This window comes from Lathamus discolor, chromosome 7, assembly GCF_037157495.1.
Source record: "Lathamus discolor isolate bLatDis1 chromosome 7, bLatDis1.hap1, whole genome shotgun sequence".
Classification (NCBI taxonomy): Eukaryota; Metazoa; Chordata; class Aves; order Psittaciformes; family Psittacidae; genus Lathamus; species Lathamus discolor.
The window spans coordinates 1899136-1915134 of NC_088890.1; the positions used below are offsets into that span (position 1 = coordinate 1899136).

The window sequence follows — 15999 nt, forward strand, 5'->3', positions numbered from 1 at the left end:
CTTCACAAGTGGTGAACAAAGAAAAGGAAGAATAAAAGGAAGGCAACAAAAAAAAAACCCCTTTTGAGCCTTGAGATGCGGTTGTTTGTGCAGGGGCAGATTGAGAACAACTGAAATGAAAGGAGAAAAGTAAACGCGGGTTCGTGTGTAGCTGAATGGGGAGCACGTCTCCTCCACGCTTTCCTTGAAGGCACGGCGTGGAGATGTACTGTATTCATAATGACAATATGATGTGATTCATAGCAATTGCTTCTTCCTGGTGAATTATTCTAAAGATGCGTTCTTGTGCCACGTTGCAACAGCACAAATGAATGATGTTAAAGTACTGAGCAGACAAAATGATAACACCTGTTACAGAGCCACTTATAAACCAGAGCGCACGGAGGCATTTGTACCTGTCTCCATCACGCATTGTGAGTTACACGTCTTAGGATGGTTTATGAAGGAGAAGGCAGTTTCTGTTATTCTGTATTAAAACATTTCTCAGTGTTCCCTTAATTCACAAACATCCTCTTGCTGTTTACTTGACATCAGCTCCTGCTCCCTGGCATGCAGTATAGGAGAGAAATCACATCTGCCTCAGCACTCAGGTCAGGTCTGGAAGGAACAGTCACAGCATCACCACATGTACAGTGGTATTTTTAATCCTGCCCCATGGTAGCACAGAATTACCCACACTGAAGAGGAGGAGGGAGCTGTACAAGGGCACAGTGGGGCAACCAAGGCTATGAGATGGCATGAGCAGTAAGGGGAATGGCTTGAACCTGCCAGAGGGGAGACTGAGCTGAGCTCTTAGGCAGAAGCTCTTCCCTGGGAGGGTGCTGAGGCGCTGGCACAGGGTGCCCAGAGAAGCTGTGGCTGCCCCATCCCTGGCAGTGCTCAAGGCCAGGTTGGACACAGGGGCTTGGAGCAAGCTGCTCCAGTGGAAGGGGTCCCTGCCCGTGGCAGGGGTTGGAGCTGGAGGAGCTTTAAGGTCCCTTCAACACAAACCAGGCTGGGGTTCTATGATTCTATATCCAAAATTTCCACTGATTTGCACAAGTGCTCAACACCTATGTGGGATCAGGCAGGTCAATGCCCTTGTGGGTCTGCCTCTAATGAGCCTGGTTTCCTTGCCCAGCCAGACACCTCCTGTCAGCTCTCTCCCACGGAAATGGAGCCTTAGCCCAGCCTGCTTTCCTGGGGTTTCTGAGCCAGTTTCTAGCCTGACAAATGTGATACTAAGCTTAATTTCTTCTTTTCATCTTCTTCTCCTTGTTCTTTTTCCTTGATGCTATGTGCTGCTTTTATTAAGATGGTACCTACAGGACTCGCTCCTAACGCTCACAAGTGCCTCTTCCATCCAGAGGCAGCTGGTGAAACTGCTCCTCAAAGCACCAGACACTTAATTAACAGTGAGATGAAGTCTCCAGTTCACTTGCTTTCTCACTCATTCGTCCTCTTTCGCGCTGTCTAGTGCAGCTAGAGAACACGTAGCAAGGTCTTGACCAAACACTTTGAACTGCAATCATCTTGGGATAGCCAAGGAAGCTAATTACCAGCTTTGTTTCTCTCTCCCTTACCCCTTCTTCCTGCTCATGACAAGGGGACGAAGCGGATCCTCAGCATCTCTTCCTGTAGACAGAAAGGCGCAGATTTCCCTCTCGCTTTCCCCACTAAGGATTCCCCTGTGAGATGTACTCCGTGCCCTCTGATGACAGCACTGACATCTCTCCTCTTAACTAGCCCAGTCCCTCTGGGAGGTGCTGGAGAAGTAATTTGGCTCCCAACAAACTTGGAAGCTCGGGTTGTTTCAGGAAGGTTTGTCAGTGTGGAGACAGACAGCAGGGACTGGGGTCCAGAGCCTGGCTTTGCCATGGAGATAGACAAGCCAAGAAGCTTTGAAAAGCCTGATATTGCTGTGCTCTGCCCCAACACTGTCCTCTCTCCAAGGCTCGGAGCTTTAGGGCTGGTTTGGAGCTATGCCATGGGCATGTAGGGGAGACCCCTGCATCACCCTGGGGGAAGGAATACTCAGATACCATCCCGGAAGACCACCACTGCCTCTTTTATCGTCAGAATTTCTGCTTTGAGGCACAGATTTTACTGTTTATCATCAAACCTGGCCCCCGAATACCAGCCTACAAACCAGATAAGAGGACAGGTCTGTAACCCAGCAAGCTAAAACCCTGTTTGCCAACATATTCTGCTTCTTCTTTTTACCTGCAGGTGACTGTACAGCAGTGGAAAGCCTAGTTAAACCAAGCCCTTGACATGCCTAAAGCTCTGTGTAAATATTAGCTAATCAATCCTCCAAAATCCCTTCTCTGTACCAAGCAAGTAAATGTTGCTGGGCCTGATTCAGTCTTATGGTGCAACACAGCCTCGCGGGTCCCAGGTGGGAGGAGGTCAAACAGGAGCAAGCACAAGATCACACCAGCTTGGAGGAGACAGGCTTTCCAGCATCCATCTCAGCCCTTCTACTGCCTAAAATAGCTCTTGGCACGGTGTTGCTGTAGGTTCCTGTGCCTAAGACTATTTTGCCCCAGGCACTCTAATTTCCCTGTAATCCAGTATCAAATCTCTGCCTCCTCAAGCCCTGTTTCAGACCTGATCTATTCCTCTTTTAACCTTGCCGCAGCCACCACCTGATGTTACAAACTGGTTTCTTGGGCTCCAACCATCTCCCTTACTTCTCTGGTTTTAATTGTGCCTTTGCCTTGCCCTTTGGATTGGCACATCTCTGCCTTCCTTTGGGTTCTACCCAAAGGAGCTGATTCCTGCCTTAGTTTCCCTCACTCCACTCCTTGGGCCTGTGACGTACCTCAGTCTCTTCAAGCTCATTTTTCCAAGGCATTTCCCAGTCAGACCCTTTGGCATCTCAGCTATCCAGTGAAGCTGAAGTATTTGGCCAAAATCCTGGAATCGAAGTGGTCCTTTCCCTGGAGGTGCCTGATAGTAGCAGTGGAGCCCTGAGGTCAGCTTGGAGGGGATGCACTTACAGCCCCCCACCTCCTATACGGCATTCATTGCTCTGAAAAGGTTTAAGACAAATCTCCCACCCTTTTTATTTAACTATATGTGCTGAGGATTTAATTTAGCATCTTGGATCTGCTCCTGCCTCCCTGCCCAGGGTAGGTCTGCTTTTACTTCCCAATCCTGCTTTTAGCATCATCTCCTATTCCTCCCTCTGGCTGTTACCCTCCATGTGGCTGTAATCCCACGGCGTTATCCCTGCTGGAGGGAACCTTGTGCGTTATCAAGTGTGCATTTGCAACCTCTTCAGTGCTGGTAGGCTGGGCTGTCTGTGCATTGAGGAGGGCTGAGGGAGATTTCCCTACCAAGCTTCCGTAAAAAGCACACCCCTTGACTTTTACATGATTTCTCAACAGCAGCGCGCTTGATACACACATCTCTTTTGGACTCTACATGACAAATGCGATATTGATGCCAGCTGTATCAACAGCTGGCCTCCTCATCTGCAATGGGTTTGTATAGCCTGAAGTCTTTAGGTTTGCCTTCATGGCCCAGAGATCATTAGCAGTACGCATCCTTCAGATGTTGACTTGGTTGATTTGTCTGTCAATGGGGTCTGTGTTGCAGTTTAATGTGAAGCTGAGAATGTGAAAGTGGCTGTTGCGGATGCCCTCAGTGCTAGCTCTGCAACAAGGAGTTTTGCTTCCAGAACAACTGAAGGACACCAGGCCACCAAGCTTGGGACGCAGACAGGACTGTATCCCATTGTCTTCTGAGAGGCCATCTCTGTTGGAAGATTAGGAAATCACTTGTTGGTTGGCTGCTCCCTTGGTACGTGTAGGCTGTGGGGAATTATCAGGCTCTGAAGCAAACTCCTGTTTCCTAGTGTCCGAGCGCCAGGCACTCCCTTCTCTGCAGGAAATGAAGGTGGCCATGAGCACTGGCCAAGGAAAGCTCACATCAGTGGGTGTTGCAGCTTTGGTTCAGCATTTTATCTCATTTGCTCAGCCTCCAGCAGAGCCAGGCAGATCCTGCAAGAAAGAACAGGAAAACAAATCTCCCCTCCAGCATCTGCTCATATGCAGAAGTTAATTCATTTTATGCTTCTCTGTTGTTGAAAGCTCAGAGTGAAAGAACAGTGGTGCTACTGGCTTGGCCATCTGCCTGGGGCTGGGATCTGAGGGTGCTCCCCCATCCTGCCACAGGGTTCCTTTGCTTCAGATTAGACAAATAAACTATTTCAGCTGTGAAATAGGAACAGCACATCTCGGTGCCCCAGGGATACCTTCTCCCAGCCAGCTTGGGCACGGGTTACTGTGGCTATCCGGGATCCCATAGCAAAATGCTGCTAGATGTGCCCAGCCATCCTGGCATGAAGAGAGGTACCCACAGCAAAGGACACCTCCGCAGGTGTCAGCTGAGACGAATGCTAGGACATTGCTTTGTTGTTGACAAAACTGCTTCTCCGTGCAGCCTCTAGACCCACTGAAACCAAAGCGATCACGACAACTCAGCAGCACAACACACTCACCATCCTGGCTGCTGCGTGTTAAACCAAGAGTCACATCTTGGTGTTCACTTTAAGGCTTCTCGAACCAAACCTAGATTTTCTGGTCTTTGTTTCTTGCTTCTCCTAATATTGTGTGGTTTTATTACCTAAATAAATAAGCGCATGAAATGCAGACAAGAAGTAATGGGAAAGGGTTTGTTGCTGGGAGCTCCCCCTTGAAGCCTCCATCTCCTCCTACAGAGCCTGTATAAAAGCCTCTTGAGGCAGATAATAGAATAACAAGCCAGGCTACTAAAGTGGGGAACAATCAGAAATCAAGTAAGATGGAAAGTGGAAAAAATTACTACTAATAAAAGCAAGAATGAAAATGGTATTTCAACAGTACGGGTGCGGAGAAGATCACGGTTTTTAAGCCAAAAGTGTGGTTTGCAGATGATAATAAAAACAATTAACTTCAAGACTTTTCCTTATCCTTCCACCCTTTGTTCCAAACTACAGACTCTCCCAGGATCCTTTGACACAAAAGCAAACGTTATCATGTTGGGTTTATCCTCTGCAGTTTAATACAGCAGTTTTAAGGCCAGGGCTGTGGGCTTCATGAATGGGTGGTTAGTTTGGCTGAGGATTAGGCTCTGCAGGGATCCTCCTTTCCTTTGATTCTCTTCACAAGGATTTGTTGGAAAAATCTGTATATTGATTTATGACCCTTCAGCTCATGCAACACAGCATGGCAATTCCCAGGTCTCTACCTCTTGTTCTCTAATACTAGCGGATAGGTTTGGTTTGGTCTAGCTTTGCGCCTGACTAAAGGAAGAAAACTGGGGGGTTTTCACAAGGATTACTCATTTCAAACAGATCAGCCTTTTTAATCCTTTCCTTTGTGCCTGCCACAAGTCCCATCCACTAAGGCCAGACTGGGAAACGCATTCCACATCCTCACAGGGACGGTGGTTCCTTGCCACATCCGCTATCAGCATCCCCCTCATGGGGTGCTGCAGCTCTTGCACCAAGCCAGGATCAGTCACACCAGACGAGAAGGGTCAAGGCTCTTGAACACAGTGCAGGAATTGGGATCCAGAGGGAAACACTTTGAAGAAGGGCTTGCTGGAGTAGCGCAGTCCCCTGCTCCTCTGCTGCTGGAGCGTGTGTCTAAAGCAGGAAGGTCAAAGTCTGAATTGGTGGATGAATCATTGTGAGGGCTTAAAATCCGTGCATCCAGGGGACTGGCAACCGCTGGCAGGGCTGGGCTGGATTATTGCTGTGCTTTGACCCAAGAAGTCAGCAAATCATTTGTCTCTTTGAAACTGTTTCTTTTGGAGATTTTGACAACGGAGCCAGGTGTTTCCTTGACAAGCGATTCTATTTCTTTACAAAGCACGTCTTAAATCCCAGTTCCCAGGACGTGGTCAGCATTGAGCAGTTTCCTTGCTTACAGCTCCCTAAACCACCTTTTCCAGAAAGTTCATTGCTCCAAAGAGCATCTCCAAAGTCCATTGTTCCAAAGAGCATCAATGAACTCTAAAGAGTCCATTGCTTCGAAGAGCATCAGTCCAAAGAGCATTGGTCCAAAGAGCATTGGTCCAAAGAGCATCATGTGCTGTCTCACACCCCACATGGGATACACTCATTTTTTGGTTCTCCCCAGCTGCCGAATCTCTCACCAAGGCTTTGACAGCTCAAATCAGACTCCCATGAAATGATGCAGACTTCTAGCAGGCCATACCTTATGCAGTGCCTTCTAGCATTTCAGTCCTCTTGCTCCTCCTGATTGCTTATGACTACGCTGGAAGTTTGAGCAAGATCTCTTGTGACACATCTACTCTCATCTACCTTTGAACATGACATGTAATGACTCAGCTAAGTGTTGTACCACAGAGCCAAGGCTTTTCTTTGAGAGAGATAAATTATGAATAGGTTGGTTTTCTTTAAATATATGATATGCTCCAGTCATTATCCTTAATGCATCACTGCACTAGCAAACACCAGCCCTTACTGACGTGCGAGCATGATGTCTATGTCATGCACGTAGCCTTTGGGGTCCGAGGGAATCTATTCTCAGCCTGGGAGGAAAATGCCTTGTTATAAAAGCCAGGCTCTGAGTGGGATGGGGAGAGAAGGCAGAGGTGGATGGAAAGGGGAGTTATCTGTTTGCTTCCTCCTGACTTCGCTCAGCAGAGCATGACCAAGGAGCGGGGCTTGGAATTCACAGCTCGGTGGCAAACACTGTGTAAATCTGGCAGCGTTTCTGTTTCTGATGCACTCAGGTGGAGCCAGCAACACGTGCTGCTCTTTGGTGCCTCTGTTTTCTAAATTCCTCTCCTTTAAGTGCTCCCCAGACCCCCTTTTTCCATAACCGAGGTTGTTTCTGGAGGACCCTTAGCCGCATGTAACTGAGGCAATGCTTCTTAGCAGGAGGCAGAGCAGGGGACTGATCCTCTTCATAGAATAGATAGAGTTGGAAAGGACCTTAAGATCATCTGAGAACCAGCATGAGCACAGAAACCTAACGTTAGACCATGTCAACCAAGACTCTTGCTCATCACTCGTGATGCGACATGGAGGGGCAGGAGGTCGCAGATGCTGTGTGACCCAGCACGGGACTGTTCAGCTCTGCAGAGCTTTCAGAGCTCCCTTGCACTGCAAGAACTAGAAAGAGGGATGTTCAATTGGAAAATGCATTGATTTTCTTACTCAAGTGAGCTCCAGATCAACACGGGCTTGTCAGTTCCTTCCTGAAGAAGATACCCAACTGGCCCGGCTTTGTTCACACCATCACCAGCGATGTGGTACAGCCAGAGGAAAGCTGTATCACCCTCCAAACAGGGGGGGATTTTTTGGCATTAAATGCTTTTGCTTGGTGTTTTGCCTTTAAAACAGAGAGAGGCGTTTTTAAAAGCACTTTTCCCCGAGGTGCCATCAGATGCTAATAAAATCTGTAATTAATTCAGATTCGGATGGGCTCACATTCCTCTCGCTAGCTCACAACTTCAATCAAGGGGTTTTTCCCTTTTTGTGACGCTGCTTTCATGCCACTTTTCACTGCATTTCTGATGTATCTGGAATTGTGCTGTACGGGCATATTGGCAGGAAAGGCTGGGATAAAAGAAGACTGGGATGAGAGAAATCATTAGCTCAGGATGTATTTTCTGGGGTGGTTTTTTTCCTCTCTTTTTCAGAAGAAAACCCAAAAGGTCCTATTGCTGTTACGAATCCCTCAGGAACTCTTTAAATTACAGACAATTTGCTTGATTGGACTGCACTGGTCTTAAGTATTAGAGAGAGACAAATCACTCTTAACAAATGTTAGATCAAATAAGATGGACAGAAATCTTGATAATGTGAAATGAATTCTGTGAAATTAAGACATCTGCCGAATGCTCACTCCATAATAAAGCAATAATCTCCCTGAAATGGGGCCTGTCTCATTATCAGTGTGATGACTGCGCGAATGGTCTTATCTGATACTGGTTAACTGAAAAGAAGGAAGTGATATATTTTCTCTTCTGGCCCTGGTAAGTAGGAAAGGCCCCTGCCTGTCCTTCCCCATTCACTTGTCATCTTTTGGATTAAAGATTTACTGTACCAGGCACTTAAACCACCCCAGGATGGTCAGAGACGAGCACTTCAGGCACCTTCATCCAAAGGTGAGCAGAGCAGGCTGCTGGCCAGGAGGGACACTGCATGCAAGGTGATGGACGGCACTTAGGAAGGGCTGATTTCATCTATAGACTCTCATTTCCTTTCCTACCTCAGCTCCTTGCTGGAATGATCTTAGAGGGTAACCTGACCTGGAGTCGCTTGTACTCTGCACTCTTAAATGGCTGATCAATAAACCCAGGAAGGAAGGAAAAACCCCATGTGCTTGAATTTCCTTAAAATATACATGTAGACATGTTCAGTAGCTAGGGATTGAGTTCAGTGCTCAGAAGACCGAGGAGCATTTAGAGCTGCTTCCCTTCCGTGATGCTTCCCTGTGCCCCTGCTCCTGCAGGAACACGTCCCTGATGCCACACTACTGCAAGGAATTGCAGTCTTTCTCTCCCTTTGCCTTCCAGGCTCTTGGCATTACTTCTATATGGAAAAGAGGGAATTAACTGCAGGAGAAATGCCATTCTCCCCTGATGCCTTAGGGACGATGCTCCTGCATGCCCCTTCTGCTGTGAATTACCACGAGGTGATCCAACCTGCATGTATCTTGCAATCTCACTGCAGATCACAGAGCACTCCCTTCTGCATAAACACAGTGCATTGGCCAAGGGCAATATTCTAATTGAATAGATAAACCAGATTATTATCTGTTTGATGTGCAGCACAGAGCTGCAGCATTCCCTATCATATTCCAGCAGACTGAAGCCAGGGAACACTTTCTAAAGCATCCGTGCGACCAGGAAATGTAAGCAAAAGGCTCTTGAAATAGTAATAATAACACAACATATCTCTAGGGCTGACAAGTGTGTTGAGTACTGCAGTTTCACCCATAATCTGTCATAAAGTCAGACAGTTCTATCAATGGGGAAATAAACAGTCGGGATAATAAAAGGTGAGTGCTGAATAGCAACCCTTCGGCTCCCTCCAGGCTCTATTAGGGTAATTGATTTCAGAACATTAATAAGGATATTGATTAGCTTTAAGGAATTGAAACTCAGGGGAGAGAGGGAGGGAGGGAGAGAGCAGGGGAGGAGGGAACTGCTGCTCTTGACTACAGCCTCGTGGTAGGAGCAGGAGCCCTGTTATGAAGAGTCAATCAGCTGTGCCAAGGGATTAACTTTTATCTTCGGCATGAATTAGGGAAGTGGTTTCTGCATCCATGACATCCACGTGAGGAGGGTGCTCTGGATGCCACGAGGCTTGTCTTATCGCGGGTCACCTCACACGCAGTTTCCACTTCGTGATTCAGCATCTGGGAGCAGGCAGAGGGATGCTTCGACCACATCTGGGCTGAGGTGGGTGGGGGGAAAGTCAAGCGGGAGGTCTATCGGTAGAGGCTTCCATGCAGCAAGGAACTGATTAGATCAGGAGCGCAATCAGCTCCCTGAGCAGGGAGGTTTCACTGATCACTGAATTTCCAGGCTGAAAGCGAATGCTCATAAATATGGAATCTCACTCACTCTCTGTTCAAGATCGAGTGCTTCACGTGATTGTTTTTTCCCTTGCAAATTTAAAGCACCGACTTTGTGCTACGTTTTAGCAGGCAATTGTTTCCAGCCATCGAGTGAACAAAAGTCACGGGCATCTTGTTCGCTCTTCCAGTCAAATGATAGCCTTGAGAAGCGCTGCAGCATATGGCGAAATAAGAGCGCTCTTGCATCTTCGATGCTGTTGTGGCTTACCAGAAGTGCCAGGGGGTTTCCCAGGGTCTTGTTTTGATTGATTTAAAGACAGATCTGGACCCGAACATGGCTGCTGGCCACATCTCCCATGCACTGAACTTGTGAGTTGTTACACGCAACGTCCTACGCAAACACACGTACGCGTTCAAAGGAGTTTTCATGTAACTGGGGAGGATGTGGAATGAAAGGAATTTCGAGGCAGAAGCTCTCAGGAGCAGCGTTGTGTCTCAAAATCATGCAAATCCTTGTGCACACCAGAATCTGAACATCTTCTTTGATGGGTCTCTGGTGATTGCAAGATATTCAAATCGGAGAGTGAAGCTTTCAGTAGCTTCTCACTGGTGCACAGTTAGCTTATATGGTCCCGCTGGAGCACCCAAACTACCCCACGAAAAGAAGACCTCCTATTAAATTCAGGTACATCCTGACCCAGGTAATGGCTAACAAGTCATGAAATGCAAAGACAGCAAAAAGCTCCAGCCAAATCCTGCCTGGTTTTGAATTAAGAGGTCATATTCCCACCTCTTAGCCAAACATCACTTGGCCACCCAAGGAAACCACTTACTATGCAAGATAAACAGGCCAAAGAGGTCTCTTAATGGGAGTTATGCTCCAATTGCAATCATTCGGATGCTCATTCCAGGATTGCCAGTATTCCCTCTTTGTACTCCGCCTTCATTGCCCAGCACAGCTATAGGAGACCCTCGTACTTTGTGACCATTCACAAGGAGTGAGATCAGAGGGTTATTCCAGCCCCACCGTTCCCTTTAACTTCGGAAACAAGGGAGATGCCTTTGTCACGTAGCTGCATGTGGGCACGGGGAGAATCACTAGGGCAGCAGGGGTTTACAACGCACGGCTTGACTGTTCCACGGCAGTCACATCCATGCAGTACGCACAAAGAGTAACTGGTGCCCACGTTTGCTTCTTCCCGCAGCTTGTCTTGTGTCCTGGCCCCCACAAGTAGACAGTGAGTGGAATATTTGGAAGAATGAGGCAATGGATAAAGATTATAATAGACAGGTAATTATAATAAAGAAAGAATTATTAGATAACTGGATAGATAACCGCGTGGATAAATGTGGATAGAGATCTGATAGGGGTTTTTTTTCTTTTGCAAAAGCCCTAAAATAAAGGAACTCTTGCACATACATAAATCATCTAACTCCGGGATAGGAGCAAAGACAAGTTCCCATAGCAACAAGATCTATGCTGTAAAGCTGCGCTGCCCTTTGTTATGTATCATTGTGATATTTCTCTCAGACATGTCATTGGCAATTACCCACAGAAGGAGAGCTCAAATTGTTCGGGAGCCCGGCGGATCCACCTTACATTATTTTCTGTAATTAATGAGATTATTGAATTTCCACGCTAAGAAAGCATGGCAAAGAGTCTGAAAACAACTCCTCTCTCAGCCAATTTAGGGTGATCCCTCAGTGCAGCACCCCCAGCCCTGCACACACACGCACACCTCTGCATAGACCTTGGTGCGGAAGGAGAGAATAAGCGTGAGCCTTCCGCAGCGCTCTCCTGCTCTGCTATGAGTCAGCTTGCCAGAGCAGCATTGACGTTTGTGTTGCCAGGAGGTGAAACCCTGTGTAAATGTTCCTAAAAGCAGTTTTCAAGCTATTCATCTTTGATAACATTGTTTCTTTATGAATGCTTGAGCTTCACTTAGCTGCCTATGCATCACTTTTTGACAGGTCTCCGTCTATTCTGCCGCTGCCTGCATGCAGAATGCTCCCTTTTGTATAAAGAAGAGGCACTTGCTTGAGTCAGTCCCCTCTGAGGCTTTGTGCCGATGAAGTTCGCATTCCAGGTGGGATCTATCCTGCCCTGGATGACAGCAGATTACACCCCCTTGAAGTGGGGCAGGGAAGGAGCAGGACATAATGGCACTGTAGGGTTGTGCTGCACTGAGAGAGGCAGCTCAGGTCCTTCACAAATCAGGATGTCGTTTGTGCATTGAGCAGCAGTGATTTTGTCCTGGCTACTGAGGGGCTCAATGAGACAGGGCTTCCCCTTCTCCTGCCCTCCTCCTCCAGCCTTCCTCTGGTCTTATTTTCTATCTTTAATTATTTTTTAATATCAGAGGAGAAAGACATATGTGGCAGGAGGCAATGCTAGAGTAAGGACCCAGGAGGGGACTCTCAGAAGGAAAAAACCACAGTGGGGTCTGGTTCTTTCATTACTGAGTGCACGGAGGAGGACAACCTTCGCCTTGGTGTGCCTCTTGCAGGAGAGGGGTCAGCATCCCCAGGAGGCCACTGGACTCACCCTGCATCCACTTGTAAACACTTTAAGATCTTCTAATGCTACGTTGATAGATCGCGAGATGAAACACAGAGGACTTGTGCCAGCTATTGGAGAGTACTGAAGAGTCATTACCTCATTTTGCAGCTGTTTTTTTCTGCAGTAATGCCGTTGTGGGTCTTTTAGAGATGCTTCCTGCTATTCATCTCCTTCAAAGGTTTCTAACTTGCATCTGCCTCCTCGGCTCCTGGAAGCATTCTGAAATTCTCCCATGACACGTGCTTTCTGGAGGCAGAACGTTGCTGGGATCACTGCAAAGCCCTTTGCCTGCCTCTTCCCTTCCTTGCTATAACAATGATTTATTGGGAAGGTGTTTGCCAGGCCCTCGCTATCATGGGGGAGATGCAGGGAGACGAGGCCCCAAGGACCTGACATTCTCTGTAGACGGCAGCGGTTCAGGCAGAAAGTGCAATGGACAGCTGGGGGATGATCCATCGTGGAGCACAGCAACTCATCTTACCATGGTTTGCTGGCGGTGGCACTTCCCCACCGCTTTCCCTCCTGATAAGTTACTGTGCAGGGCTTTCAGAGAGCAGTTGCACAGAGAAATATCTCGCCTGTTTTGGTGTGGAGCTCTCCCATCATCTAAATGTGCTCGGTGCCGTCTCATAGAGCACTGTGGGGCTGAGCAGCGCAGTCTTGATCCTGCTCCTAATTCGAGCACTGGCCTTTTGGGTATCCGTTTTTCTCCTCCTGCCTTCACAGCTCTCCTTGTAGAGAAAACCCTTATGTCTTTTTTCTTTAAGCACTCCGAGTTCTACCAGGGGAAAGCCCTGAAATGGCATTTACACCCACCTTTTATTTCGCTAGCCTCATTTATCTCGCTTCTGTTCAGGTTTCTTTGTGTTCCCTTCTCTCTACCTACCCACCTACCCACCTATCCACCCATCGAGGCTGTCTAACCTCTCCATGGTAATTCTCTCCATGTTGCCAAGACAAAAGTGGTTATGTTCTCATGCTGAAATGCGTTCTCTGCTCAAACTCAATGGCAAACCTGTCGTTATTTCTCAGAGTGCAACTCATGATAATGATCAGATAAATATCTATGCTCAACATTCCGCTATTCTTCTTGCCGCAGTTTGCCAACTAATTGAAGAGCATTGTGTTTCCCTGTGAATGTATATTGAAAAGCTCAGCTAGTAACCTGCCAGCAGCAAACTGCTGTATCTATAGTTTGGCTAAGCCTGCTTTCCCTGAGTTATTGGCAAGTCTCAGGATCAGAAGAACCAATGCTATTCTCTTTAAAGCTGAATGGAAATGTCAAATTCTGCAACTTAAGAGCTGCATAATGTAGAATTTCTGCTGATATGACACAATATCCTGGGAAATTGGGTAAACCATCCTAGAAATACAGCACGCGGCTTCCAAAGTGAGCACCCAATCCCAGGGAACCCCGTCACAATGAATTGGCAAGTCATATCCCAATGTTCACTGAAAGCAGATCTTTTTAAGGCTTCTTTCTAATTTCTAAGATGAATTGTTATCCTGTCACACGTACATGCCTTTGTCAAGCACAAGCACAAACAACCCTGCAGCACTGCTTGCAGACCCTATGGCAATGCTCTCCTATGGCAACCCTCCTGGCTGAGGAACACGTTTTCCTGAGCATCTCACTGCAATCCTAGGCTTAATACACCTGTGTTAGGAGAAACTATTAACAGCAAGAAGAGTTTAGAGTTTGACTGTAGATTTAAGGCAGGCTCAGTATCAATCGCATCCCGAAGAGGGAAATGGGAGCACTGGTTTCTCCAGCCTACAATGAAGTCTACTCCATAACTCAGCCTCACTGCTGTCCTATGCCCCTGCACTGGTGGGGAAGGGATGCTGCTGCAGATCCCTATTGCTCATGGCTGCATATTAAGCCAAATGAGTCCAGTGTCAGCCTTGGGAACACTGTTTTACTGGGTTTGCAAGGCAAGGTTTGGTAGCAGGGGGGCTACAGGGGTGGATTCTATAAAAAGCTGCTAGAAGGTTCCCCCATGTCCAACAGAACCAATGCCAGTTGACTGTGCAGCAGCAATTGCAGCCATAGCAAGGAGTCAGAACAGGCAGAGAACACAGAGACCCTGCAGCCCCAAGGTCAGGGAGAAGGAGGGAGGAGGCGCTTCAGGCACCAAACAGAGATTCCCCTGCAGCCCGTGATACAGATCATCATGAGACAGGCTGCCCCGTGCAGGGGACCCACGCTAGAGCAGCGTGAAGCCCTCAGAGCCCAGCAGGACTCCAATAGCTGCTGACATTCAGGTAGATCCCAATTTCTAAATCAAGAAATCCCTAAAGGGCTCATTGCCAGGGCTGAGTCGATGTGATTGGAAAAAATCGCTCTATCCAGGAATTGCTTTTTATCTCCTTTCCCTGGAAAATCCATTCGATTTCGGGACAGGATACGGGGTGAGGAGGACTTCTGGTCTGATCAGTCCAACAGACATGATGTTAAGCAAAACATAAATCAAACTGAAAAGAAGCCCTTCAACATGAGAGTAGTTTGCCCTTGAGATCCACCTGGAGAGGAGCTCAGACCCAGCAGCTGCCTCCTCTGGTGTTGCTCAATGGAGAGACCATCCCTGGACAACTGACGGGATTTGGGCTTTGCCCAGCATTGTCTGGTTTTACCTTTACTTCCAGTCTGGTTTAAAACCAAGCATGGAAACCTACCTCATTCCCTGCAAAAGGAAACATACCCCCCAGGAATTCATTTAGGAGTAATTTAGACTTTCTAGATCAGCAGTGGTTGTTTGGAGATTCGTTGTTATTTTATGGACATTTCAATTAGAAAAATGGGTTTAAATGAAAATTAATTTGGAGAACAAAAATAAGAATGTGCTATTCCCAATGGTATTTTCAATATTTGCATTCATCCCCTTTCCTTTCCTCCAAAACAGCCTTCCAGTACCTGAAGGGGGCCTATAGGGATGTTGGGGAGGGACTCTTCATCAGGGACTGCAGTGACAGGACAAGGGGTAACGGGTTCAAACTGAAACAGGGGAAGTTTAGATTGGATCTAAGAAGGAAATTCTTTCCTGTGAGGGTGGTGAGGCACTGGAATGGGTTGCCCAGGGAGGTTGTGAGTGCTCCATCCCTGGCAGTGTTCAAGGCCAGGTTGGATGAAGCCTTGGGTGGGATGGTTTAGTGTGAGGTGTCCCTGCCCATGGCAGGGGGGTTGGAGCTGGGTGATCTTGAGGTCCATTCCAACCCGAACTTTTCTATGATTCTATGATTCTAAAACAAAACTGGGGCAAACTTTGGCATCCTCAGGAGTCCATTCCATCCTGAAGCTGCATTCCCTGATTTTAAGTTCTTCCAAGCTGCTCTAACTTCAGTTTACCTCTGGCCTTTCCTGGTTTACCCCCTCCCCTGGCTCCTGCAAACTATTACTTCAAAAAGAAAATACATACAGATGACAATTTCCTATGAACCTTTCTGTTCAGACCTTCTATTAACCTTTCCCTTTGTACATAAAAACACCACTAAAACAGAATCTCCCCTCCGAATCCCGCAGAGATTTGTTCCTTTTTTGACCTAATGCACAGGTTTTAGCCTGACCAGATTTCACTTACTGTTTATTTTCTTTCCTCTCTTCTCATCAGGCTGGCCAGATGAGAATGAATCCCCAAAATTCATCCAAATTAGAAGCTTTTTGGGCACATCTTTCCAATTGTCTGTCAGTGTGATCAGGCTATTGTGTGAGGAGGAGGAAGCAAGAGCCTGTGAAAGAAAGACTGCAGTGAAATATTAGGCTGATAAGTGCTAATGTTCCCTCCAGGTACAAGAGTAGAGAGATTCTTACACACAATGTGCTTCCTGCTCCTTGTTAATAAACTTAGCTTCCTGCTGAGCCTCACTGGGTGCCTTTAATCCATCCTCCTCTCAGTGAGGAAGATAATGGGATGG

The 15999-nt window shown here is 47.3% G+C and overlaps 1 long non-coding RNA gene across 2 annotated transcripts in view; it reads left to right on the top strand.

Moving 5' to 3' along the window:
- Positions 1 to 15999, top strand: part of LOC136018145 (uncharacterized) — a 360185-nt gene that overhangs the window by 5069 nt on the left and 339117 nt on the right. The window contains exon 1 of one of the 2 annotated variants that reach the window (XR_010614271.1): positions 15025 to 15068. The exons of the other annotated variant lie outside the window; for it this stretch is intronic. This is a non-coding gene — a long non-coding RNA (uncharacterized LOC136018145). Of the gene's footprint in view, positions 1 to 15024; positions 15069 to 15999 lie in introns of those variants that run through there. 2 annotated transcript variants of the gene reach the window in all.